The sequence below is a fragment of the Ambystoma mexicanum genome, chromosome 5p (genome assembly GCF_040938575.1).
Source record: "Ambystoma mexicanum isolate Mex_15411 chromosome 5p, UKY_AmexF1_1, whole genome shotgun sequence".
Classification (NCBI taxonomy): domain Eukaryota; kingdom Metazoa; phylum Chordata; class Amphibia; order Caudata; family Ambystomatidae; genus Ambystoma; species Ambystoma mexicanum.
The window spans coordinates 715,842,077-715,866,428 of record NC_090930.1 but is presented as its reverse complement, the minus strand read 5'-3'; the positions used below and the strand labels follow the sequence as shown (position 1 = coordinate 715,866,428).

At 54.5% G+C, this 24,352-nt stretch overlaps 24 non-coding genes across 24 annotated transcripts; 11 read left to right on the top strand and 13 right to left on the bottom strand.

Moving 5' to 3' along the window:
* Nucleotides 1–331: 331 nt before the first annotated feature.
* On the top strand, nt 332–414 carry TRNAL-UAA (transfer RNA leucine (anticodon UAA)). The gene has a single exon. It is a non-coding gene; the product is annotated as a tRNA-Leu (tRNA).
* A 904-nt stretch (nt 415–1,318) lies between these two features.
* On the bottom strand, nt 1,319–1,390 carry TRNAE-CUC (transfer RNA glutamic acid (anticodon CUC)). Its single transcript has one exon. It is a non-coding gene; the product is annotated as a tRNA-Glu (tRNA).
* A 340-nt stretch (nt 1,391–1,730) lies between these two features.
* On the bottom strand, nt 1,731–1,803 carry TRNAE-CUC (transfer RNA glutamic acid (anticodon CUC)). The gene has a single exon. It is a non-coding gene; the product is annotated as a tRNA-Glu (tRNA).
* An 898-nt stretch (nt 1,804–2,701) lies between these two features.
* Nucleotides 2,702–2,784, top strand: TRNAL-UAA (transfer RNA leucine (anticodon UAA)). The gene has a single exon. It is a non-coding gene; the product is annotated as a tRNA-Leu (tRNA).
* A 904-nt stretch (nt 2,785–3,688) lies between these two features.
* Nucleotides 3,689–3,760, bottom strand: TRNAE-CUC (transfer RNA glutamic acid (anticodon CUC)). The gene has a single exon. It is a non-coding gene; the product is annotated as a tRNA-Glu (tRNA).
* A 1,280-nt stretch (nt 3,761–5,040) lies between these two features.
* On the top strand, nt 5,041–5,123 carry TRNAL-UAA (transfer RNA leucine (anticodon UAA)). Its single transcript has one exon. It is a non-coding gene; the product is annotated as a tRNA-Leu (tRNA).
* Nucleotides 5,124–6,027: 904 nt separating this feature from the next.
* On the bottom strand, nt 6,028–6,099 carry TRNAE-CUC (transfer RNA glutamic acid (anticodon CUC)). The gene has a single exon. It is a non-coding gene; the product is annotated as a tRNA-Glu (tRNA).
* Nucleotides 6,100–6,439: 340 nt separating this feature from the next.
* TRNAE-CUC (transfer RNA glutamic acid (anticodon CUC)) lies at nt 6,440–6,511 on the bottom strand. The gene has a single exon. It is a non-coding gene; the product is annotated as a tRNA-Glu (tRNA).
* An 894-nt stretch (nt 6,512–7,405) lies between these two features.
* TRNAL-UAA (transfer RNA leucine (anticodon UAA)) lies at nt 7,406–7,488 on the top strand. The gene has a single exon. It is a non-coding gene; the product is annotated as a tRNA-Leu (tRNA).
* A 1,294-nt stretch (nt 7,489–8,782) lies between these two features.
* TRNAE-CUC (transfer RNA glutamic acid (anticodon CUC)) lies at nt 8,783–8,854 on the bottom strand. The gene has a single exon. It is a non-coding gene; the product is annotated as a tRNA-Glu (tRNA).
* Nucleotides 8,855–9,748: 894 nt separating this feature from the next.
* TRNAL-UAA (transfer RNA leucine (anticodon UAA)) lies at nt 9,749–9,831 on the top strand. Its single transcript has one exon. It is a non-coding gene; the product is annotated as a tRNA-Leu (tRNA).
* A 1,305-nt stretch (nt 9,832–11,136) lies between these two features.
* On the bottom strand, nt 11,137–11,208 carry TRNAE-CUC (transfer RNA glutamic acid (anticodon CUC)). Its single transcript has one exon. It is a non-coding gene; the product is annotated as a tRNA-Glu (tRNA).
* An 894-nt stretch (nt 11,209–12,102) lies between these two features.
* On the top strand, nt 12,103–12,185 carry TRNAL-UAA (transfer RNA leucine (anticodon UAA)). Its single transcript has one exon. It is a non-coding gene; the product is annotated as a tRNA-Leu (tRNA).
* A 904-nt stretch (nt 12,186–13,089) lies between these two features.
* Nucleotides 13,090–13,161, bottom strand: TRNAE-CUC (transfer RNA glutamic acid (anticodon CUC)). The gene has a single exon. It is a non-coding gene; the product is annotated as a tRNA-Glu (tRNA).
* Nucleotides 13,162–13,501: 340 nt separating this feature from the next.
* TRNAE-CUC (transfer RNA glutamic acid (anticodon CUC)) lies at nt 13,502–13,573 on the bottom strand. Its single transcript has one exon. It is a non-coding gene; the product is annotated as a tRNA-Glu (tRNA).
* Nucleotides 13,574–14,471: 898 nt separating this feature from the next.
* On the top strand, nt 14,472–14,554 carry TRNAL-UAA (transfer RNA leucine (anticodon UAA)). The gene has a single exon. It is a non-coding gene; the product is annotated as a tRNA-Leu (tRNA).
* A 2,261-nt stretch (nt 14,555–16,815) lies between these two features.
* TRNAL-UAA (transfer RNA leucine (anticodon UAA)) lies at nt 16,816–16,898 on the top strand. Its single transcript has one exon. It is a non-coding gene; the product is annotated as a tRNA-Leu (tRNA).
* A 904-nt stretch (nt 16,899–17,802) lies between these two features.
* On the bottom strand, nt 17,803–17,874 carry TRNAE-CUC (transfer RNA glutamic acid (anticodon CUC)). The gene has a single exon. It is a non-coding gene; the product is annotated as a tRNA-Glu (tRNA).
* A 340-nt stretch (nt 17,875–18,214) lies between these two features.
* Nucleotides 18,215–18,286, bottom strand: TRNAE-CUC (transfer RNA glutamic acid (anticodon CUC)). The gene has a single exon. It is a non-coding gene; the product is annotated as a tRNA-Glu (tRNA).
* An 894-nt stretch (nt 18,287–19,180) lies between these two features.
* On the top strand, nt 19,181–19,263 carry TRNAL-UAA (transfer RNA leucine (anticodon UAA)). Its single transcript has one exon. It is a non-coding gene; the product is annotated as a tRNA-Leu (tRNA).
* A 2,271-nt stretch (nt 19,264–21,534) lies between these two features.
* Nucleotides 21,535–21,617, top strand: TRNAL-UAA (transfer RNA leucine (anticodon UAA)). The gene has a single exon. It is a non-coding gene; the product is annotated as a tRNA-Leu (tRNA).
* A 904-nt stretch (nt 21,618–22,521) lies between these two features.
* Nucleotides 22,522–22,593, bottom strand: TRNAE-CUC (transfer RNA glutamic acid (anticodon CUC)). The gene has a single exon. It is a non-coding gene; the product is annotated as a tRNA-Glu (tRNA).
* A 340-nt stretch (nt 22,594–22,933) lies between these two features.
* TRNAE-CUC (transfer RNA glutamic acid (anticodon CUC)) lies at nt 22,934–23,005 on the bottom strand. Its single transcript has one exon. It is a non-coding gene; the product is annotated as a tRNA-Glu (tRNA).
* Nucleotides 23,006–23,895: 890 nt separating this feature from the next.
* TRNAL-UAA (transfer RNA leucine (anticodon UAA)) lies at nt 23,896–23,978 on the top strand. The gene has a single exon. It is a non-coding gene; the product is annotated as a tRNA-Leu (tRNA).
* The last annotated feature ends 374 nt before the right edge of the window (nt 23,979–24,352 follow it).

Sequence of the window (24,352 nt, the reverse complement as noted above, 5' to 3'; positions counted from 1 at the left end):
TTCGAGGCTCAGCCTGCCTCTGGACTGCCCTAGACCACCTTTACTCAAAGCACACACTCTGGTCGGGGACTCGAAGCCAGGCCCGTGGCAGTGAAAGCACCAAATCCTCACCACTAGGCCACCGGGGAAACGACTGCAGCACCCGGGAGGTTTCCGCAACCGTACTTGCAGTCAGCTGGAGGCTATTGTAATGCTGTTAAGTGAGAGACGTTTGCCGCTCGCAAGCCAATTCCATCCAACCTCCTGCAGGGGGCACTCTGGGCTGGTTTTCCACTTGTTCGCCTGCTGCTGAAACAGCAAAGATTCAATTCGAAGCCCTTTGCAGCAGCTCACCAGGATGGCCGAGTGGTTAAGGCGTTGGACTTAAGATCCAATGGACAAGTGTCCGCGTGGGTTCGAGCCCCACTCCTGGTACAGGTTTTTACTCTTCTTACCTAAATGCGGCAGCAGCTTCGCACAAGCCCTTTCCTGCTGTCTGTAGGCAGTGCCCCTACCTCAAAGCCCTGAGGCTTGAGTTCACCTGAAAAGAGCAACAAGGAATCGTTGCCCGTAGACTCTTTTCCTGGAAAACCTTTGCATTTTTGTACCATGTCCCTCGCATCCCAAGCTTAAGCCGCCAAAGTTGGCAGAGCTTGTGCAACCCCGCCAACAGCCCTACCACCCCAAAAGAAAATTGGGCAGGGATTCCCGCCTCCGCTTCCGAAACGGGCTTCCAAACGGGCGATGCCCTGACGGGTCAGCCAGTCACCGTCTAGGCCCGGTACACCCCTGTGAATAATAGAGCGTCCAACCTCAAATCAGGCTACAGGGCCCTTCAGCCCATAGAAGGAGAACCTGTCAACAAACGGGGCGAGGGCAATGCTCGGGCCCCTTGCGAAGCCTTTGCCAAGCTCCAAAGGCTGCACTTTCCCAGCAGACCACAGCTCTGTATGCAAATCAAGCAGCTACGACCCCTCCCTCCCCTGCTTTTCTCCTCCAAACCGGTACGCAACCATTTCTGCAGCCCTCTGCCCCAGGGTCCCGGGCAAGGTCTTGGTCTGATGAGGCTAGGGATGGTGGGCGAGCTCGGCTTTGGCAGGGCGACAGGACTAATATTTTCTCTACAGCTTTGGAAGAAAGAAAGCTTCCTTTTTGGGGCACAGGCCCACTTCTAGCGGCGACAGCTTCCGGTAAGGGACCATGCTGAAAAGATGCTTGGAGTTACCGCCAGGGGAGCCACGCCGCTATTGCCTGTGAGTGAAGCTACATTTGAAAGAAATATTTTTTGAGACGCAGTTGTTTGAATTTCTGTAAAAATGTCATTCAGTAAAAGCCTCTCTTCCCTGACCGGGAATCGAACCCGGGCCGCGGCGGTGAGAGCGCCGAATCCTAACCACTAGACCACCAGGGAGACCGCTGGACAGCTCGGGAAGGCCGGGCAGTGGTGTCCGAGTGCACAATGCCTGCAGGTGCCTCAAAGGCCAGTCCATTGGGGGACTGGGAAGAGAGGGGGAGGGCCGAGCAGATAGGTTCTCTCCAGCGGTGAAAAAGGAAGCTGCCTTTTTTGCGTCAAGGGCAGTCTTTCCGCAGCGACAGGAGAATGAATGGGACTCTGCCATAAACACGTTTTGCGTCGCGCTGAGGGCACTTCCTCCATTTTGTGCACGCAAATCTGCATCTGGGAGCAAGATTTCCGGTCGCCAGTTAACTGCATTGCTGTAAATAAAAATGTCAGTTGTTAAAAGAGCTCCTTCCCTGACCGGGAATCGAACCCGGGCCGCGGCGGTGAGAGCGCCCGAATCCTAACCACTAGACCACCAGGGACGGTGGGTGCACCCCGTTGCGTGTCGCTCAGATGGTGGCGTCCGAGTCCAAAGGCTGAGGGCCTCTGCTACAATGGGCACCAGTGCCTGCAGGTCTTCGGGGGCCGTTTCTGCTAATAAATAAATAAATAAAGAAATAAAGAAAGAAAGAAAGAAAGAAAGAAAACAAAAACACTTGTGATGGTCTGCGAAAAGGGGAGCTTAGAGATTGAAGACAGCATCACTTTGGGAACGTTTGCGCTTTCACTTCCAAGCGCTGATATTCCTGTCTTGCTCTCCTGAAAGGACAGCCTTCCTCGCTATGAGCTTTTGTGGGTCAGTGCTGAAGCTCCCCCTAGAGGCTGCCGCTGAAGATGCACACTCACAACTAACCCTCCTTAGGAGAACTGCTTCGTGGGAGAGCACGTTTATTAAAAGGCGGCAGGCCATGATTGCCTGCGAGACACAGCAGGGTTACCATGCAGAGTTCAAAGGGGGCTTTGCTTGTACAGCAAGTGCCGGAGGGCAAGAAGGGATGACATAGGAGCTGCCCTTTTTTCGGGCTCGCACACCAAGGCCTGCACCAGCCTTCGAGGCTCAGCCTGCCTCTGGACTGCCCTAGACCACCTTTACTCAAAGCACACACTCTGGTCGGGGACTCGAAGCCAGGCCCGTGGCAGTGAAAGCACCAAATCCTCACCACTAGGCCACCGGGGAAACGACTGCAGCACCCGGGAGGTTTCCGCAACCGTACTTGCAGTCAGCTGGAGGCTATTGTAATGCTGTTAAGTGAGAGACGTTTGCCGCTCGCAAGCCAATTCCATCCAACCTCCTGCAGGGGGCACTCTGGGCTGGTTTTCCACTTGTTCGCCTGCTGCTGAAACAGCAAAGATTCAATTCGAAGCCCTTTGCAGCAGCTCACCAGGATGGCCGAGTGGTTAAGGCGTTGGACTTAAGATCCAATGGACAAGTGTCCGTGTGGGTTCGAGCCCCACTCCTGGTACAGGTTTTTACTCTTCTTACCTAAATGCGGCAGCAGCTTCGCACAAGCCCTTTCCTGCTGTCTGTAGGCAGTGCCCCTACCTCAAAGCCCTGAGGCTTGAGTTCACCTGAAAAGAGCAACAAGGAATCGTTGCCCGTAGACTCTTTTCCTGGAAAACCTTTGCATTTTTGTACCATGTCCCTCGCATCCCAAGCTTAAGCCGCCAAAGTTGGCAGAGCTTGTGCAACCCCGCCAACAGCCCTACCACCCCAAAAGAAAATTGGGCAGGGATTCCCGCCTCCGCTTCCGAAACGGGCTTCCAAACGGGCGATGCCCTGACGGGTCAGCCAGTCACCGTCTAGGCCCGGTACACCCCTGTGAATAATAGAGCGTCCAACCTCAAATCAGGCTACAGGGCCCTTCAGCCCATAGAAGGAGAACCTGTCAACAAACGGGGCGAGGGCAATGCTCGGGCCCCTTGCGAAGCCTTTGCCAAGCTCCAAAGGCTGCACTTTCCCAGCAGACCACAGCTCTGTATGCAAATCAAGCAGCTACGACCCCTCCCTCCCCTGCTTTTCTCCTCCAAACCGGTACGCAACCATTTCTGCAGCCCTCTGCCCCAGGGTCCCGGGCAAGGTCTTGGTCTGATGAGGCTAGGGATGGTGGGCGAGCTCGGCTTTGGCAGGGCGACAGGACTAATATTTTCTCTACAGCTTTGGAAGAAAGAAAGCTTCCTTTTTGGGGCACAGGCCCACTTCTAGCGGCGACAGCTTCCGGTAAGGGACCATGCTGAAAAGATGCTTGGAGTTACCGCCAGGGGAGCCACGCCGCTATTGCCTGTGAGTGAAGCTACATTTGAAAGAAATATTTTTTGAGACGCAGTTGTTTGAATTTCTGTAAAAATGTCATTCAGTAAAAGCCTCTCTTCCCTGACCGGGAATCGAACCCGGGCCGCGGCAGTGAGAGCGCCGAATCCTAACCACTAGACCACCAGGGAGACCGCTGGACAGCTCGGGAAGGCCGGGCAGTGGTGTCCGAGTGCACAATGCCTGCAGGTGCCTCAAAGGCCAGTCCATTGGGGGACTGGGAAGAGAGGGGGAGGGCCGAGCAGATAGGTTCTCTCCAGCGGTGAAAAAGGAAGCTGCCTTTTTTGCGTCAAGGGCAGTCTTTCCGCAGCGACAGGAGAATGAATGGGACTCTGCCATAAACACGTTTTGCGTCGCGCTGAGGGCACTTCCTCCATTTTGTGCACGCAAATCTGCATCTGGGAGCAAGATTTCCGGTCGCCAGTTAACTGCATTGCTGTAAATAAAAATGTCAGTTGTTAAAAGAGCTCCTTCCCTGACCGGGAATCGAACCCGGGCCGCACTAGACCACCAGGGACGGTGGGTGCACCCCGTTGCGTGTCGCTCAGATGGTGGCGTCCGAGTCCAAAGGCTGAGGGCCTCTGCTACAATGGGCACCAGTGCCTGCAGGTCTTCGGGGGCCGTTTCTGCTAATAAATAAATAAATAAAGAAATAAAGAAAGAAAGAAAGAAAGAAAACAAAAACACTTGTGATGGTCTGCGAAAAGGGGAGCTTAGAGATTGAAGACAGCATCACTTTGGGAACGTTTGCGCTTTCACTTCCAAGCGCTGATATTCCTGTCTTGCTCTCCTGAAAGGACAGCCTTCCTCGCTATGAGCTTTTGTGGGTCAGTGCTGAAGCTCCCCCTAGAGGCTGCCGCTGAAGATGCACACTCACAACTAACCCTCCTTAGGAGAACTGCTTCGTGGGAGAGCACGTTTATTAAAAGGCGGCAGGCCATGATTGCCTGCGAGACACAGCAGGGTTACCATGCAGAGTTCAAAGGGGGCTTTGCTTGTACAGCAAGTGCCGGAGGGCAAGAAGGGATGACATAGGAGCTGCCCTTTTTTCGGGCTCGCACACCAAGGCCTGCACCAGCCTTCGAGGCTCAGCCTGCCTCTGGACTGCCCTAGACCACCTTTACTCAAAGCACACACTCTGGTCGGGGACTCGAAGCCAGGCCCGTGGCAGTGAAAGCACCAAATCCTCACCACTAGGCCACCGGGGAAACGACTGCAGCACCCGGGAGGTTTCCGCAACCGTACTTGCAGTCAGCTGGAGGCTATTGTAATGCTGTTAAGTGAGAGACGTTTGCCGCTCGCAAGCCAATTCCATCCAACCTCCTGCAGGGGGCACTCTGGGCTGGTTTTCCACTTGTTCGCCTGCTGCTGAAACAGCAAAGATTCAATTCAAAGCCCTTTGCAGCAGCTCACCAGGATGGCCGAGTGGTTAAGGCGTTGGACTTAAGATCCAATGGACAAGTGTCCGCGTGGGTTCGAGCCCCACTCCTGGTACAGGTTTTTACTCTTCTTACCTAAATGCGGCAGCAGCTTCGCACAAGCCCTTTCCTGCTGTCTGTAGGCAGTGCCCCTACCTCAAAGCCCTGAGGCTTGAGTTCACCTAAAAAGAGCAACAAGGAATCGTTGCCCGTAGACTCTTTTCCTGGAAAACCTTTGCATTTTTGTACCATGTCCCTCGCATCCCAAGCTTAAGCCGCCAAAGTTGGCAGAGCTTGTGCAACCCCGCCAACAGCCCTACCACCCCAAAAGAAAATTGGGCAGGGATTCCCGCCTCCGCTTCCGAAACGGGCTTCCAAACGGGCGATGCCCTGACGGGTCAGCCAGTCACCGTCTAGGCCCGGTACACCCCTGTGAATAATAGAGCGTCCAACCTCAAATCAGGCTACAGGGCCCTTCAGCCCATAGAAGGAGAACCTGTCAACAAACGGGGCGAGGGCAATGCTCGGGCCCCTTGCGAAGCCTTTGCCAAGCTCCAAAGGCTGCACTTTCCCAGCAGACCACAGCTCTGTATGCAAATCAAGCAGCTACGACCCCTCCCTCCCCTGCTTTTCTCCTCCAAACCGGTACGCAACCATTTCTGCAGCCCTCTGCCCCAGGGTCCCGGGCAAGGTCTTGGTCTGATGAGGCTAGGGATGGTGGGCGAGCTCGGCTTTGGCAGGGCGACAGGACTAATATTTTCTCTACAGCTTTGGAAGAAAGAAAGCTTCCTTTTTGGGGCACAGGCCCACTTCTAGCGGCGACAGCTTCCGGTAAGGGACCATGCTGAAAAGATGCTTGGAGTTACCGCCAGGGGAGCCACGCCGCTATTGCCTGTGAGTGAAGCTACATTTGAAAGAAATATTTTTTGAGACGCAGTTGTTTGAATTTCTGTAAAAATGTCATTCAGTAAAAGCCTCTCTTCCCTGACCGGGAATCGAACCCGGGCCGCGGCGGTGAGAGCGCCGAATCCTAACCACTAGACCACCAGGGAGACCGCTGGACAGCTCGGGAAGGCCGGGCAGTGGTGTCCGAGTGCACAATGCCTGCAGGTGCCTCAAAGGCCAGTCCATTGGGGGACTGGGAAGAGAGGGGGAGGGCCGAGCAGATAGGTTCTCTCCAGCGGTGAAAAAGGAAGCTGCCTTTTTTGCGTCAAGGGCAGTCTTTCCGCAGCGACAGGCGAATGAATGGGACTCTGCCATAAACACGTTTTGCGTCGCGCTGAGGGCACTTCCTCCATTTTGTGCACGCAAATCTGCATCTGGGAGCAAGATTTCCGGTCGCCAGTTAACTGCATTGCTGTAAATAAAAATGTCAGTTGTTAAAAGAGCTCCTTCCCTGACCGGGAATCGAACCCGGGCCGCGGCGGTGAGAGCGCCGAATCCTAACCACTAGACCACCAGGGACGGTGGGTGCACCCCGTTGCGTGTCGCTCAGATGGTGGCGTCCGAGTCCAAAGGCTGAGGGCCTCTGCTACAATGGGCACCAGTGCCTGCAGGTCTTCGGGGGCCGTTTCTGCTAATAAATAAATAAATAAAGAAATAAAGAAAGAAAGAAAGAAAGAAAACAAAAACACTTGTGATGGTCTGCGAAAAGGGGAGCTTAGAGATTGAAGACAGCATCACTTTGGGAACGTTTGCGCTTTCACTTCCAAGCGCTGATATTCCTGTCTTGCTCTCCTGAAAGGACAGCCTTCCTCGCTATGAGCTTTTGTGGGTCAGTGCTGAAGCTCCCCCTAGAGGCTGCCGCTGAAGATGCACACTCACAACTAACCCTCCTTAGGAGAACTGCTTCGTGGGAGAGCACGTTTATTAAAAGGCGGCAGGCCATGATTGCCTGCGAGACACAGCAGGGTTACCATGCAGAGTTCAAAGGGGGCTTTGCTTGTACAGCAAGTGCCGGAGGGCAAGAAGGGATGACATAGGAGCTGCCCTTTTTTCGGGCTCGCACACCAAGGCCTGCACCAGCCTTCGAGGCTCAGCCTGCCTCTGGACTGCCCTAGACCACCTTTACTCAAAGCACACACTCTGGTCGGGGACTCGAAGCCAGGCCCGTGGCAGTGAAAGCACCAAATCCTCACCACTAGGCCACCGGGGAAACGACTGCAGCACCCGGGAGGTTTCCGCAACCGTACTTGCAGTCAGCTGGAGGCTATTGTAATGCTGTTAAGTGAGAGACGTTTGCCGCTCGCAAGCCAATTCCATCCAACCTCCTGCAGGGGGCACTCTGGGCTGGTTTTCCACTTGTTCGCCTGCTGCTGAAACAGCAAAGATTCAATTCGAAGCCCTTTGCAGCAGCTCACCAGGATGGCCGAGTGGTTAAGGCGTTGGACTTAAGATCCAATGGACAAGTGTCCGCGTGGGTTCGAGCCCCACTCCTGGTACAGGTTTTTACTCTTCTTACCTAAATGCGGCAGCAGCTTCGCACAAGCCCTTTCCTGCTGTCTGTAGGCAGTGCCCCTACCTCAAAGCCCTGAGGCTTGAGTTCACCTGAAAAGAGCAACAAGGAATCGTTGCCCGTAGACTCTTTTCCTGGAAAACCTTTGCATTTTTGTACCATGTCCCTCGCATCCCAAGCTTAAGCCGCCAAAGTTGGCAGAGCTTGTGCAACCCCGCCAACAGCCCTACCACCCCAAAAGAAAATTGGGCAGGGATTCCCGCCTCCGCTTCCGAAACGGGCTTCCAAACGGGCGATGCCCTGACGGGTCAGCCAGTCACCGTCTAGGCCCGGTACACCCCTGTGAATAATAGAGCGTCCAACCTCAAATCAGGCTACAGGGCCCTTCAGCCCATAGAAGGAGAACCTGTCAACAAACGGGGCGAGGGCAATGCTCGGGCCCCTTGCGAAGCCTTTGCCAAGCTCCAAAGGCTGCACTTTCCCAGCAGACCACAGCTCTGTATGCAAATCAAGCAGCTACGACCCCTCCCTCCCCTGCTTTTCTCCTCCAAACCGGTACGCAACCATTTCTGCAGCCCTCTGCCCCAGGGTCCCGGGCAAGGTCTTGGTCTGATGAGGCTAGGGATGGTGGGCGAGCTCGGCTTTGGCAGGGCGACAGGACTAATATTTTCTCTACAGCTTTGGAAGAAAGAAAGCTTCCTTTTTGGGGCACAGGCCCACTTCTAGCGGCGACAGCTTCCGGTAAGGGACCATGCTGAAAAGATGCTTGGAGTTACCGCCAGGGGAGCCACGCCGCTATTGCCTGTGAGTGAAGCTACATTTGAAAGAAATATTTTTTGAGACGCAGTTGTTTGAATTTCTGTAAAAATGTCATTCAGTAAAAGCCTCTCTTCCCTGACCGGGAATCGAACCCGGGCCGCGGCCACTAGACCACCAGGGAGACCGCTGGACAGCTCGGGAAGGCCGGGCAGTGGTGTCCGAGTGCACAATGCCTGCAGGTGCCTCAAAGGCCAGTCCATTGGGGGACTGGGAAGAGAGGGGGAGGGCCGAGCAGATAGGTTCTCTCCAGCGGTGAAAAAGGAAGCTGCCTTTTTTGCGTCAAGGGCAGTCTTTCCGCAGCGACAGGAGAATGAATGGGACTCTGCCATAAACACGTTTTGCGTCGCGCTGAGGGCACTTCCTCCATTTTGTGCACGCAAATCTGCATCTGGGAGCAAGATTTCCGGTCGCCAGTTAACTGCATTGCTGTAAATAAAAATGTCAGTTGTTAAAAGAGCTCCTTCCCTGACCGGGAATCGAACCCGGGCCGCGGCGGTGAGAGCGCCGAATCCTAACCACTAGACCACCAGGGACGGTGGGTGCACCCCGTTGCGTGTCGCTCAGATGGTGGCGTCCGAGTCCAAAGGCTGAGGGCCTCTGCTACAATGGGCACCAGTGCCTGCAGGTCTTCGGGGGCCGTTTCTGCTAATAAATAAATAAATAAAGAAATAAAGAAAGAAAGAAAGAAAGAAAACAAAAACACTTGTGATGGTCTGCGAAAAGGGGAGCTTAGAGATTGAAGACAGCATCACTTTGGGAACGTTTGCGCTTTCACTTCCAAGCGCTGATATTCCTGTCTTGCTCTCCTGAAAGGACAGCCTTCCTCGCTATGAGCTTTTGTGGGTCAGTGCTGAAGCTCCCCCTAGAGGCTGCCGCTGAAGATGCACACTCACAACTAACCCTCCTTAGGAGAACTGCTTCGTGGGAGAGCACGTTTATTAAAAGGCGGCAGGCCATGATTGCCTGCGAGACACAGCAGGGTTACCATGCAGAGTTCAAAGGGGGCTTTGCTTGTACAGCAAGTGCCGGAGGGCAAGAAGGGATGACATAGGAGCTGCCCTTTTTTCGGGCTCGCACACCAAGGCCTGCACCAGCCTTCGAGGCTCAGCCTGCCTCTGGACTGCCCTAGACCACCTTTACTCAAAGCACACACTCTGGTCGGGGACTCGAAGCCAGGCCCGTGGCAGTGAAAGCACCAAATCCTCACCACTAGGCCACCGGGGAAACGACTGCAGCACCCGGGAGGTTTCCGCAACCGTACTTGCAGTCAGCTGGAGGCTATTGTAATGCTGTTAAGTGAGAGACGTTTGCCGCTCGCAAGCCAATTCCATCCAACCTCCTGCAGGGGGCACTCTGGGCTGGTTTTCCACTTGTTCGCCTGCTGCTGAAACAGCAAAGATTCAATTCGAAGCCCTTTGCAGCAGCTCACCAGGATGGCCGAGTGGTTAAGGCGTTGGACTTAAGATCCAATGGACAAGTGTCTGCGTGGGTTCGAGCCCCACTCCTGGTACAGGTTTTTACTCTTCTTACCTAAATGCGGCAGCAGCTTCGCACAAGCCCTTTCCTGCTGTCTGTAGGCAGTGCCCCTACCTCAAAGCCCTGAGGCTTGAGTTCACCTGAAAAGAGCAACAAGGAATCGTTGCCCGTAGACTCTTTTCCTGGAAAACCTTTGCATTTTTGTACCATGTCCCTCGCATCCCAAGCTTAAGCCGCCAAAGTTGGCAGAGCTTGTGCAACCCCGCCAACAGCCCTACCACCCCAAAAGAAAATTGGGCAGGGATTCCCGCCTCCGCTTCCTCACGGCTTCCGAAACGGGCTTCCAAACGGGCGATGCCCTGACGGGTCAGCCAGTCACCGTCTAGGCCCGGTACACCCCTGTGAATAATAGAGCGTCCAACCTCAAATCAGGCTACAGGGCCCTTCAGCCCATAGAAGGAGAACCTGTCAACAAACGGGGCGAGGGCAATGCTCGGGCCCCTTGCGAAGCCTTTGCCAAGCTCCAAAGGCTGCACTTTCCCAGCAGACCACAGCTCTGTATGCAAATCAAGCAGCTACGACCCCTCCCTCCCCTGCTTTTCTCCTCCAAACCGGTACGCAACCATTTCTGCAGCCCTCTGCCCCAGGGTCCCGGGCAAGGTCTTGGTCTGATGAGGCTAGGGATGGTGGGCGAGCTCGGCTTTGGCAGGGCGACAGGACTAATATTTTCTCTACAGCTTTGGAAGAAAGAAAGCTTCCTTTTTGGGGCACAGGCCCACTTCTAGCGGCGACAGCTTCCGGTAAGGGACCATGCTGAAAAGATGCTTGGAGTTACCGCCAGGGGAGCCACGCCGCTATTGCCTGTGAGTGAAGCTACATTTGAAAGAAATATTTTTTGAGACGCAGTTGTTTGAATTTCTGTAAAAATGTCATTCAGTAAAAGCCTCTCTTCCCTGACCGGGAATCGAACCCGGGCCGCGGCCACTAGACCACCAGGGAGACCGCTGGACAGCTCGGGAAGGCCGGGCAGTGGTGTCCGAGTGCACAATGCCTGCAGGTGCCTCAAAGGCCAGTCCATTGGGGGACTGGGAAGAGAGGGGGAGGGCCGAGCAGATAGGTTCTCTCCAGCGGTGAAAAAGGAAGCTGCCTTTTTTGCGTCAAGGGCAGTCTTTCCGCAGCGACAGGAGAATGAATGGGACTCTGCCATAAACACGTTTTGCGTCGCGCTGAGGGCACTTCCTCCATTTTGTGCACGCAAATCTGCATCTGGGAGCAAGATTTCCGGTCGCCAGTTAACTGCATTGCTGTAAATAAAAATGTCAGTTGTTAAAAGAGCTCCTTCCCTGACCGGGAATCGAACCCGGGCCGCGGCGGTGAGAGCGCCGAATCCTAACCACTAGACCACCAGGGACGGTGGGTGCACCCCGTTGCGTGTCGCTCAGATGGTGGCGTCCGAGTCCAAAGGCTGAGGGCCTCTGCTACAATGGGCACCAGTGCCTGCAGGTCTTCGGGGGCCGTTTCTGCTAATAAATAAATAAATAAAGAAATAAAGAAAGAAAGAAAGAAAGAAAACAAAAACACTTGTGATGGTCTGCGAAAAGGGGAGCTTAGAGATTGAAGACAGCATCACTTTGGGAACGTTTGCGCTTTCACTTCCAAGCGCTGATATTCCTGTCTTGCTCTCCTGAAAGGACAGCCTTCCTCGCTATGAGCTTTTGTGGGTCAGTGCTGAAGCTCCCCCTAGAGGCTGCCGCTGAAGATGCACACTCACAACTAACCCTCCTTAGGAGAACTGCTTCGTGGGAGAGCACGTTTATTAAAAGGCGGCAGGCCATGATTGCCTGCGAGACACAGCAGGGTTACCATGCAGAGTTCAAAGGGGGCTTTGCTTGTACAGCAAGTGCCGGAGGGCAAGAAGGGATGACATAGGAGCTGCCCTTTTTTCGGGCTCGCACACCAAGGCCTGCACCAGCCTTCGAGGCTCAGCCTGCCTCTGGACTGCCCTAGACCACCTTTACTCAAAGCACACACTCTGGTCGGGGACTCGAAGCCAGGCCCGTGGCAGTGAAAGCACCAAATCCTCACCACTAGGCCACCGGGGAAACGACTGCAGCACCCGGGAGGTTTCCGCAACCGTACTTGCAGTCAGCTGGAGGCTATTGTAATGCTGTTAAGTGAGAGACGTTTGCCGCTCGCAAGCCAATTCCATCCAACCTCCTGCAGGGGGCACTCTGGGCTGGTTTTCCACTTGTTCGCCTGCTGCTGAAACAGCAAAGATTCAATTCGAAGCCCTTTGCAGCAGCTCACCAGGATGGCCGAGTGGTTAAGGCGTTGGACTTAAGATCCAATGGACAAGTGTCCGCGTGGGTTCGAGCCCCACTCCTGGTACAGGTTTTTACTCTTCTTACCTAAATGCGGCAGCAGCTTCGCACAAGCCCTTTCCTGCTGTCTGTAGGCAGTGCCCCTACCTCAAAGCCCTGAGGCTTGAGTTCACCTGAAAAGAGCAACAAGGAATCGTTGCCCGTAGACTCTTTTCCTGGAAAACCTTTGCATTTTTGTACCATGTCCCTCGCATCCCAAGCTTAAGCCGCCAAAGTTGGCAGAGCTTGTGCAACCCCGCCAACAGCCCTACCACCCCAAAAGAAAATTGGGCAGGGATTCCCGCCTCCGCTTCCGAAACGGGCTTCCAAACGGGCGATGCCCTGACGGGTCAGCCAGTCACCGTCTAGGCCCGGTACACCCCTGTGAATAATAGAGCGTCCAACCTCAAATCAGGCTACAGGGCCCTTCAGCCCATAGAAGGAGAACCTGTCAACAAACGGGGCGAGGGCAATGCTCGGGCCCCTTGCGAAGCCTTTGCCAAGCTCCAAAGGCTGCACTTTCCCAGCAGACCACAGCTCTGTATGCAAATCAAGCAGCTACGACCCCTCCCTCCCCTGCTTTTCTCCTCCAAACCGGTACGCAACCATTTCTGCAGCCCTCTGCCCCAGGGTCCCGGGCAAGGTCTTGGTCTGATGAGGCTAGGGATGGTGGGCGAGCTCGGCTTTGGCAGGGCGACAGGACTAATATTTTCTCTACAGCTTTGGAAGAAAGAAAGCTTCCTTTTTGGGGCACAGGCCCACTTCTAGCGGCGACAGCTTCCGGTAAGGGACCATGCTGAAAAGATGCTTGGAGTTACCGCCAGGGGAGCCACGCCGCTATTGCCTGTGAGTGAAGCTACATTTGAAAGAAATATTTTTTGAGACGCAGTTGTTTGAATTTCTGTAAAAATGTCATTCAGTAAAAGCCTCTCTTCCCTGACCGGGAATCGAACCCGGGCCGCGGCGGTGAGAGCGCCGAATCCTAACCACTAGACCACCAGGGAGACCGCTGGACAGCTCGGGAAGGCCGGGCAGTGGTGTCCGAGTGCACAATGCCTGCAGGTGCCTCAAAGGCCAGTCCATTGGGGGACTGGGAAGAGAGGGGGAGGGCCGAGCAGATAGGTTCTCTCCAGCGGTGAAAAAGGAAGCTGCCTTTTTTGCGTCAAGGGCAGTCTTTCCGCAGCGACAGGAGAATGAATGGGACTCTGCCATAAACACGTTTTGCGTCGCGCTGAGGGCACTTCCTCCATTTTGTGCACGCAAATCTGCATCTGGGAGCAAGATTTCCGGTCGCCAGTTAACTGCATTGCTGTAAATAAAAATGTCAGTTGTTAAAAGAGCTCCTTCCCTGACCGGGAATCGAACCCGGGCCGCGGCGGTGAGAGCGCCGAATCCTAACCACTAGACCACCAGGGACGGTGGGTGCACCCCGTTGCGTGTCGCTCAGATGGTGGCGTCCGAGTCCAAAGGCTGAGGGCCTCTGCTACAATGGGCACCAGTGCCTGCAGGTCTTCGGGGGCCGTTTCTGCTAATAAATAAATAAATAAAGAAATAAAGAAAGAAAGAAAGAAAGAAAGAAAACAAAAACACTTGTGATGGTCTGCGAAAAGGGGAGCTTAGAGATTGAAGACAGCATCACTTTGGGAACGTTTGCGCTTTCACTTCCAAGCGCTGATATTCCTGTCTTGCTCTCCTGAAAGGACAGCCTTCCTCGCTATGAGCTTTTGTGGGTCAGTGCTGAAGCTCCCCCTAGAGGCTGCCGCTGAAGATGCACACTCACAACTAACCCTCCTTAGGAGAACTGCTTCGTGGGAGAGCACGTTTATTAAAAGGCGGCAGGCCATGATTGCCTGCGAGACACAGCAGGGTTACCATGCAGAGTTCAAAGGGGGCTTTGCTTGTACAGCAAGTGCCGGAGGGCAAGAAGGGATGACATAGGAGCTGCCCTTTTTTCGGGCTCGCACACCAAGGCCTGCACCAGCCTTCGAGGCTCAGCCTGCCTCTGGACTGCCCTAGACCACCTTTACTCAAAGCACACACTCTGGTCGGGGACTCGAAGCCAGGCCCGTGGCAGTGAAAGCACCAAATCCTCACCACTAGGCCACCGGGGAAACGACTGCAGCACCCGGGAGGTTTCCGCAACCGTACTTGCAGTCAGCTGGAGGCTATTGTAATGCTGTTAAGTGAGAGACGTTTGCCGCTCGCAAGCCAATTCCATCCAACCTCCTGCAGGGGGCACTCTGGGCTGGTTTTCCACTTGTTCGCCTGCTGCTGAAACAGCAAAGATTCAATTCGAAGCCCTTTGCAGCAGTTCACCAGGATGGCCGAGTGGTTAAGGCGTTGGACTTAAGATCCAATGGACAAGTGTCCGCGTGGGTTCGAGCCCCACTCCTGGTACAGGTTTTTACTCTTCTTACCTAAATGCGGCAGCAGCTTCGCACAAGCCCTTTCCTGCTGTCTGTAGGCAGTGCCCCTACCTCAAAGCCCTGAGGCTTGAGTTCACCTGAAAAGAGCAACAAGGAATCGTTGCCCGTAGACTCTTTTCCTGGAAAACCTTTGCATTTTTGTACCATGTCCCTCGCATCCCAAGCTTAAGCCGCCAAAGTTGGCAGAGCTTGTGCAACCCCGCCAACAGCCCTACCACCCCAAAAGAAAATTGGGCAGGGATTCCCGCCTCCGCTTCCGAAACGGGCTTCCAAACGGGCGATGCCCTGACGGGTCAGCCAGTCACCGTCTAGGCCCGGTACACCCCTGTGAATAATAGAGCGTCCAACCTCAAATCAGGCTACAGGGCCCTTCAGCCCATAGAAGGAGAACCTGTCAACAAACGGGGCGAGGGCAATGCTCGGGCCCCTTGCAAAGCCTTTGCCAAGCTCCAAAGGCTGCACTTTCCCAGCAGACCACAGCTCTGTATGCAAATCAAGCAGCTACGACCCCTCCCTCCCCTGCTTTTCTCCTCCAAACCGGTACGCAACCATTTCTGCAGCCCTCTGCCCCAGGGTCCCGGGCAAGGTCTTGGTCTGATGAGGCTAGGGATGGTGGGCGAGCTCGGCTTTGGCAGGGCGACAGGACTAATATTTTCTCTACAGCTTTGGAAGAAAGAAAGCTTCCTTTTTGGGGCACAGGCCCACTTCTAGCGGCGACAGCTTCCGGTAAGGGACCATGCTGAAAAGATGCTTGGAGTTACCGCCAGGGGAGCCACGCCGCTATTGCCTGTGAGTGAAGCTACATTTGAAAGAAATATTTTTTGAGACGCAGTTGTTTGAATTTCTGTAAAAATGTCATTCAGTAAAAGCCTCTCTTCCCTGACCGGGAATCGAACCCGGGCCGAATCCTAACCACTAGTCCACCAGGGAGACCGCTGGACAGCTCGGGAAGGCCGGGCAGTGGTGTCCGAGTGCACAATGCCTGCAGGTGCCTCAAAGGCCAGTCCATTGGGGGACTGGGAAGAGAGGGGGAGGGCCGAGCAGATAGGTTCTCTCCAGCGGTGAAAAAGGAAGCTGCCTTTTTTGCGTCAAGGGCAGTCTTTCCGCAGCGACAGGAGAATGAATGGGACTCTGCCATAAACACGTTTTGCGTCGCGCTGAGGGCACTTCCTCCATTTTGTGCACGCAAATCTGCATCTGGGAGCAAGATTTCCGGTCGCCAGTTAACTGCATTGCTGTAAATAAAAATGTCAGTTGTTAAAAGAGCTCCTTCCCTGACCGGGAATCGAACCCGGGCCGAGAGCGCCGAATCCTAACCACTAGACCACCAGGGACGGTGGGTGCACCCCGTTGCGTGTCGCTCAGATGGTGGCGTCCGAGTCCAAAGGCTGAGGGCCTCTGCTACAATGGGCACCAGTGCCTGCAGGTCTTCGGGGGCCGTTTCTGCTAATAAATAAATAAATAAAGAAATAAAGAAAGAAAGAAAGAAAGAAAGAAAACAAAAACACTTGTGATGGTCTGCGAAAAGGGGAGCTTAGAGATTGAAGACAGCATCACTTTGGGAACGTTTGTGCTTTCACTTCCAAGCGCTGATATTCCTGTCTTGCTCTCCTGAAAGGACAGCCTTCCTCGCTATGAGCTTTTGTGGGTCAGTGCTGAAGCTCCCCCTAGAGGCTGCCGCTGAAGATGCACACTCACAACTAACCCTCCTTAGGAGAACTGCTTCGTGGGAGAGCACGTTTATTAAAAGGCGGCAGGCCATGATTGCCTGCGAGACACAGCAGGGTTACCATGCAGAGTTCAAAGGGGGCTTTGCTTGTACAGCAAGTGCCGGAGGGCAAGAAGGGATGACATAGGAGCTGCCCTTTTTTCGGGCTCGCACACCAAGGCCTGCACCAGCCTTCGAGGCTCAGCCTGCCTCTGGACTGCCCTAGACCACCTTTACTCAAAGCACACACTCTGGTCGGGGACTCGAAGCCAGGCCCGTGGCAGTGAAAGCACCAAATCCTCACCACTAGGCCACCGGGGAAACGACTGCAGCACCCGGGAGGTTTCCGCAACCGTACTTGCAGTCAGCTGGAGGCTATTGTAATGCTGTTAAGTGAGAGACGTTTGCCGCTCGCAAGCCAATTCCATCCAACCTCCTGCAGGGGGCACTCTGGGCTGGTTTTCCACTTGTTCGCCTGCTGCTGAAACAGCAAAGATTCAATTCGAAGCCCTTTGCAGCAGCTCACCAGGATGGCCGAGTGGTTAAGGCGTTGGACTTAAGATCCAATGGACAAGTGTCCGCGTGGGTTCGAGCCCCACTCCTGGTACAGGTTTTTACTCTTCTTACCTAAATGCGGCAGCAGCTTCGCACAAGCCCTTTCCTGCTGTCTGTAGGCAGTGCCCCTACCTCAAAGCCCTGAGGCTTGAGTTCACCTGAAAAGAGCAACAAGGAATCGTTGCCCGTAGACTCTTTTCCTGGAAAACCTTTGCATTTTTGTACCATGTCCCTCGCATCCCAAGCTTAAGCCGCCAAAGTTGGCAGAGCTTGTGCAACCCCGCCAACAGCCCTACCACCCCAAAAGAAAATTGGGCAGGGATTCCCGCCTCCGCTTCCGAAACGGGCTTCCAAACGGGCGATGCCCTGACGGGTTAGCCAGTCACCGTCTAGGCCCGGTACACCCCTGTGAATAATAGAGCGTCCAACCTCAAATCAGGCTACAGGGCCCTTCAGCCCATAGAAGGAGAACCTGTCAACAAACGGGGCGAGGGCAATGCTCGGGCCCCTTGCGAAGCCTTTGCCAAGCTCCAAAGGCTGCACTTTCCCAGCAGACCACAGCTCTGTATGCAAATCAAGCAGCTACGACCCCTCCCTCCCCTGCTTTTCTCCTCCAAACCGGTACGCAACCATTTCTGCAGCCCTCTGCCCCAGGGTCCCGGGCAAGGTCTTGGTCTGATGAGGCTAGGGATGGTGGGCGAGCTCGGCTTTGGCAGGGCGACAGGACTAATATTTTCTCTACAGCTTTGGAAGAAAGAAAGCTTCCTTTTTGGGGCACAGGCCCACTTCTAGCGGCGACAGCTTCCGGTAAGGGACCATGCTGAAAAGATGCTTGGAGTTACCGCCAGGGGAGCCACGCCGCTATTGCCTGTGAGTGAAGCTACATTTGAAAGAAATATTTTTTGAGACGCAGTTGTTTGAATTTCTGTAAAAATGTCATTCAGTAAAAGCCTCTCTTCCCTGACCGGGAATCGAACCCGGGCCGCGGCGGTGAGAGCGCCGAATCCTAACCACTAGACCACCAGGGAGACTGCTGGACAGCTCGGGAAGGCCGGGCAGTGGTGTCCGAGTGCACAATGCCTGCAGGTGCCTCAAAGGCCAGTCCATTGGGGGACTGGGAAGAGAGGGGGAGGGCCGAGCAGATAGGTTCTCTCCAGCGGTGAAAAAGGAAGCTGCCTTTTTTGCGTCAAGGGCAGTCTTTCCGCAGCGACAGGAGAATGAATGGGACTCTGCCATAAACACGTTTTGCGTCGCGCTGAGGGCACTTCCTCCATTTTGTGCACGCAAATCTGCATCTGGGAGCAAGATTTCCGGTCGCCAGTTAACTGCATTGCTGTAAATAAAAATGTCAGTTGTTAAAAGAGCTCCTTCCCTGACCGGGAATCGAACCCGGGCCGCGGCGGTGAGAGCGCCGAATCCTAACCACTAGACCACCAGAGACGGTGGGTGCACCCCGTTGCGTGTCGCTCAGATGGTGGCGTCCGAGTCCAAAGGCTGAGGGCCTCTGCTACAATGGGCACCAGTGCCTGCAGGTCTTCGGGGGCCGTTTCTGCTAATAAATAAATAAATAAAGAAATAAAGAAAGAAAGAAAGAAAGAAAACAAAAACACTTGTGATGGTCTGCGAAAAGGGGAGCTTAGAGATTGAAGACAGCATCACTTTGGGAACGTTTGCGCTTTCACTTCCAAGCGCTGATATTCCTGTCTTGCTCTCCTGAAAGGACAGCCTTCCTCGCTATGAGCTTTTGTGGGTCAGTGCTGAAGCTCCCCCTAGAGGCTGCCGCTGAAGATGCACACTCACAACTAACCCTCCTTAGGAGAACTGCTTCGTGGGAGAGCACGTTTATTAAAAGGCGGCAGGCCATGATTGCCTGCGAGACACAGCAGGGTTACCATGCAGAGTTCAAAGGGGGCTTTGCTTGTACAGCAAGTGCCGGAGGGCAAGAAGGGATGACATAGGAGCTGCCCTTTTTTCGGGCTCGCACACCAAGGCCTGCACCAGCCTTCGAGGCTCAGCCTGCCTCTGGACTGCCCTAGACCACCTTTACTCAAAGCACACACTCTGGTCGGGGACTCGAAGCCAGGCCCGTGGCAGTGAAAGCACCAAATCCTCACCACTAGGCCACCGGGGAAACGACTGCAGCACCCGGGAGGTTTCCGCAACCGTACTTGCAGTCAGCTGGAGGCTATTGTAATGCTGTTAAGTGAGAGACGTTTGCCGCTCGCAAGCCAATTCCATCCAACCTCCTGCAGGGGGCACTCTGGGCTGGTTTTCCACTTGTTCGCCTGCTGCTGAAACAGCAAAGATTCAATTCGAAGCCCTTTGCAGCAGCTCACCAGGATGGCCGAGTGGTTAAGGCGTTGGACTTAAGATCCAATGGACAAGTGTCCGCGTGGGTTCGAGCCCCACTCCTGGTACAGGTTTTTACTCTTCTTACCTAAATGCGGCAGCAGCTTCGCACAAGCCCTTTCCTGCTGTCTGTAGGCAGTGCCCCTACCTCAAAGCCCTGAGGCTTGAGTTCACCTGAAAAGAGCAACAAGGAATCGTTGCCCGTAGACTCTTTTCCTGGAAAACCTTTGCATTTTTGTACCATGTCCCTCGCATCCCAAGCTTAAGCCGCCAAAGTTGGCAGAGCTTGTGCAACCCCGCCAACAGCCCTACCACCCCAAAAGAAAATTGGGCAGGGATTCCCGCCTCCGCTTCCTCACGGCTTCCGAAACGGGCTTCCAAACGGGCGATGCCCTGACGGGTCAGCCAGTCACCGTCTAGGCCCGGTACACCCCTGTGAATAATAGAGCGTCCAACCTCAAATCAGGCTACAGGGCCCTTCAGCCCATAGAAGGAGAACCTGTCAACAAACGGGGCGAGGGCAATGCTCGGGCCCCTTGCGAAGCCTTTGCCAAGCTCCAAAGGCTGCACTTTCCCAGCAGACCACAGCTCTGTATGCAAATCAAGCAGCTACGACCCCTCCCTCCCCTGCTTTTCTCCTCCAAACCGGTACGCAACCATTTCTGCAGCCCTCTGCCCCAGGGTCCCGGGCAAGGTCTTGGTCTGATGAGGCTAGGGATGGTGGGCGAGCTCGGCTTTGGCAGGGCGACAGGACTAATATTTTCTCTACAGCTTTGGAAGAAAGAAAGCTTCCTTTTTGGGGCACAGGCCCACTTCTAGCGGCGACAGCTTCCGGTAAGGGACCATGCTGAAAAGATGCTTGGAGTTACCGCCAGGGGAGCCACGCCGCTATTGCCTGTGAGTGAAGCTACATTTGAAAGAAATATTTTTTGAGATGCAGTTGTTTGAATTTCTGTAAAAATGTCATTCAGTAAAAGCCTCTCTTCCCTGACCGGGAATCGAACCCGGGCCGCGGCCACTAGACCACCAGGGAGACCGCTGGACAGCTCGGGAAGGCCGGGCAGTGGTGTCCGAGTGCACAATGCCTGCAGGTGCCTCAAAGGCCAGTCCATTGGGGGACTGGGAAGAGAGGGGGAGGGCCGAGCAGATAGGTTCTCTCCAGCGGTGAAAAAGGAAGCTGCCTTTTTTGCGTCAAGGGCAGTCTTTCCGCAGCGACAGGAGAATGAATGGGACTCTGCCATAAACACGTTTTGCGTCGCGCTGAGGGCACTTCCTCCATTTTGTGCACGCAAATCTGCATCTGGGAGCAAGATTTCCGGTCGCCAGTTAACTGCATTGCTGTAAATAAAAATGTCAGTTGTTAAAAGAGCTCCTTCCCTGACCGGGAATCGAACCCGGGCCGCGGCGGTAAGAGCGCCGAATCCTAACCACTAGACCACCAGGGACGGTGGGTGCACCCCGTTGCGTGTCGCTCAGATGGTGGCGTCCGAGTCCAAAGGCTGAGGGCCTCTGCTACAATGGGCACCAGTGCCTGCAGGTCTTCGGGGGCCGTTTCTGCTAATAAATAAAGAAATAAAGAAAGAAAGAAAGAAAGAAAGAAAGAAAACAAAAACACTTGTGATGGTCTGCGAAAAGGGGAGCTTAGAGATTGAAGACAGCATCACTTTGGGAACGTTTGCGCTTTCACTTCCAAGCGCTGATATTCCTGTCTTGCTCTCCTGAAAGGACAGCCTTCCTCGCTATGAGCTTTTGTGGGTCAGTGCTGAAGCTCCCCCTAGAGGCTGCCGCTGAAGATGCACACTCACAACTAACCCTCCTTAGGAGAACTGCTTCGTGGGAGAGCACGTTTATTAAAAGGCGGCAGGCCATGATTGCCTGCGAGACACAGCAGGGTTACCATGCAGAGTTCAAAGGGGGCTTTGCTTGTACAGCAAGTGCCGGAGGGCAAGAAGGGATGACATAGGAGCTGCCCTTTTTTCGGGCTCGCACACCAAGGCCTGCACCAGCCTTCGAGGCTCAGCCTGCCTCTGGACTGCCCTAGACCACCTTTACTCAAAGCACACACTCTGGTCGGGGACTCGAAGCCAGGCCCGTGGCAGTGAAAGCACCAAATCCTCACCACTAGGCCACCGGGGAAACGACTGCAGCACCCGGGAGGTTTCCGCAACCGTACTTGCAGTCAGCTGGAGGCTATTGTAATGCTGTTAAGTGAGAGACGTTTGCCGCTCGCAAGCCAATTCCATCCAACCTCCTGCAGGGGGCACTCTGGGCTGGTTTTCCACTTGTTCGCCTGCTGCTGAAACAGCAAAGATTCAATTCGAAGCCCTTTGCAGCAGCTCACCAGGATGGCCGAGTGGTTAAGGCGTTGGACTTAAGATCCAATGGACAAGTGTCCGCGTGGGTTCGAGCCCCACTCCTGGTACAGGTTTTTACTCTTCTTACCTAAATGCGGCAGCAGCTTCGCACAAGCCCTTTCCTGCTGTCTGTAGGCAGTGCCCCTACCTCAAAGCCCTGAGGCTTGAGTTCACCTGAAAAGAGCAACAAGGAATCGTTGCCCGTAGACTCTTTTCCTGGAAAACCTTTGCATTTTTGTACCATGTCCCTCGCATCCCAAGCTTAAGCCGCCAAAGTTGGCAGAGCTTGTGCAACCCCGCCAACAGCCCTACCACCCCAAAAGAAAATTGGGCAGGGATTCCCGCCTCCGCTTCCGAAACGGGCTTCCAAACGGGCGATGCCCTGACGGGTCAGCCAGTCACCGTCTAGGCCCGGTACACCCCTGTGAATAATAGAGCGTCCAACCTCAAATCAGGCTACAGGGCCCTTCAGCCCATAGAAGGAGAACCTGTCAACAAACGGGGCGAGGGCAATGCTCGGGCCCCTTGCGAAGCCTTTGCCAAGCTCCAAAGGCTGCACTTTCCCAGCAGACCACAGCTCTGTATGCAAATCAAGCAGCTACGACCCCTCCCTCCCCTGCTTTTCTCCTCCAAACCGGTACGCAACCATTTCTGCAGCCCTCTGCCCCAGGGTCCCGGGCAAGGTCTTGGTCTGATGAGGCTAGGGATGGTGGGCGAGCTCGGCTTTGGCAGGGCGACAGGACTAATATTTTCTCTACAGCTTTGGAAGAAAGAAAGCTTCCTTTTTGGGGCACAGGCCCACTTCTAGCGGCGACAGCTTCCGGTAAGGGACCATGCTGAAAAGATGCTTGGAGTTACCGCCAGGGGAGCCACGCCGCTATTGCCTGTGAGTGAAGCTACATTTGAAAGAAATATTTTTTGAGACGCAGTTGTTTGAATTTCTGTAAAAATGTCATTCAGTAAAAGCCTCTCTTCCCTGACCGGGAATCGAACCCGGGCCGCGGAGGTGAGAGCGCCGAATCCTAACCACTAGACCACCAGGGAGACCGCTGGACAACTCGGGAAGGCCGGGCAGTGGTGTCCGAGTGCACAATGCCTGCAGGTGCCTCAAAGGCCAGTCCATTGGGGGACTGGGAAGAGAGGGGGAGGGCCGAGCAGATAGGTTCTCTCCAGCGGTGAAAAAGGAAGCTGCCTTTTTTGCGTCAAGGGCAGTCTTTCCGCAGCGACAGGAGAATGAATGGGACTCTGCCATAAACACGTTTTGCGTCGCGCTGAGGGCACTTCCTCCATTTTGTGCACGCAAATCTGCATCTGGGAGCAAGATTTCCGGTCGCCAGTTAACTGCATTGCTGTAAATAAAAATGTCAGTTGTTAAAAGAGCTCCTTCCCTGACCGGGAATCGAACCCGGGCCGCGGCGGTGAGAGCGCTGAATCCTAACCACTAGACCACCAGGGACGGTGGGTGCACCCCGTTGCGTGTCGCTCAGATGGTGGCGTCCGAGTCCAAAGGCTGAGGGCCTCTGCTACAATGGGCACCAGTGCCTGCAGGTCTTCGGGGGCCGTTTCTGCTAATAAATAAATAAATAAAGAAAGAAAGAAAGAAAGAAAGAAAACAAAAACACTTGTGATGGTCTGCGAAAAGGGGAGCTTAGAGATTGAAGACAGCATCACTTTGGGAACGTTTGCGCTTTCACTTCCAAGCGCTGATATTCCTGTCTTGCTCTCCTGAAAGGACAGCCTTCCTCGCTATGAGCTTTTGTGGGTCAGTGCTGAAGCTCCCCCTAGAGGCTGCCGCTGAAGATGCACACTCACAACTAACCCTCCTTAGGAGAACTGCTTCGTGGGAGAGCACGTTTATTAAAAGGCGGCAGGCCATGATTGCCTGCGAGACACAGCAGGGTTACCATGCAGAGTTCAAAGGGGGCTTTGCTTGTACAGCAAGTGCCGGAGGGCAAGAAGGGATGACATAGGAGCTGCCCTTTTTTCGGGCTCGCACACCAAGGCCTGCACCAGCCTTCGAGGCTCAGCCTGCCTCTGGACTGCCCTAGACCACCTTTACTCAAAGCACACACTCTGGTCGGGGACTCGAAGCCAGGCCCGTGGCAGTGAAAGCACCAAATCCTCACCACTAGGCCACCGGGGAAACGACTGCAGCACCCGGGAGGTTTCCGCAACCGTACTTGCAGTCAGCTGGAGGCTATTGTAATGCTGTTAAGCGAGAGACGTTTGCCGCTCGCAAGCCAATTCCATCCAACCTCCTGCAGGGGGCACTCTGGGCTGGTTTTCCACTTGTTCGCCTGCTGCTGAAACAGCAAAGATTCAATTCGAAGCCCTTTGCAGCAGCTCACCAGGATGGCCGAGTGGTTAAGGCGTTGGACTTAAGATCCAATGGACAAGTGTCCGCGTGGGTTCGAGCCCCACTCCTGGTACAGGTTTTTACTCTTCTTACCTAAATGCGGCAGCAGCTTCGCACAAGCCCTTTCCTGCTGTCTGTAGGCAGTGCCCCTACCTCAAAGCCCTGAGGCTTGAGTTCACCTGAAAAGAGCAACAAGGAATCGTTGCCCGTAGACTCTTTTCCTGGAAAACCTTTGCGTTTTTGTACCATGTCCCTCGCATCCCAAGCTTAAGCCGCCAAAGTTGGCAGAGCTTGTGCAACCCCGCCAACAGCCCTACCACCCCAAAAGAAAATTGGGCAGGGATTCCCGCCTCCGCTTCCTCACGGCTTCCGAAACGGGCTTCCAAACGGGCGATGCCCTGACGGGTCAGCCAGTCACCGTCTAGGCCCGGTACACCCCTGTGAATA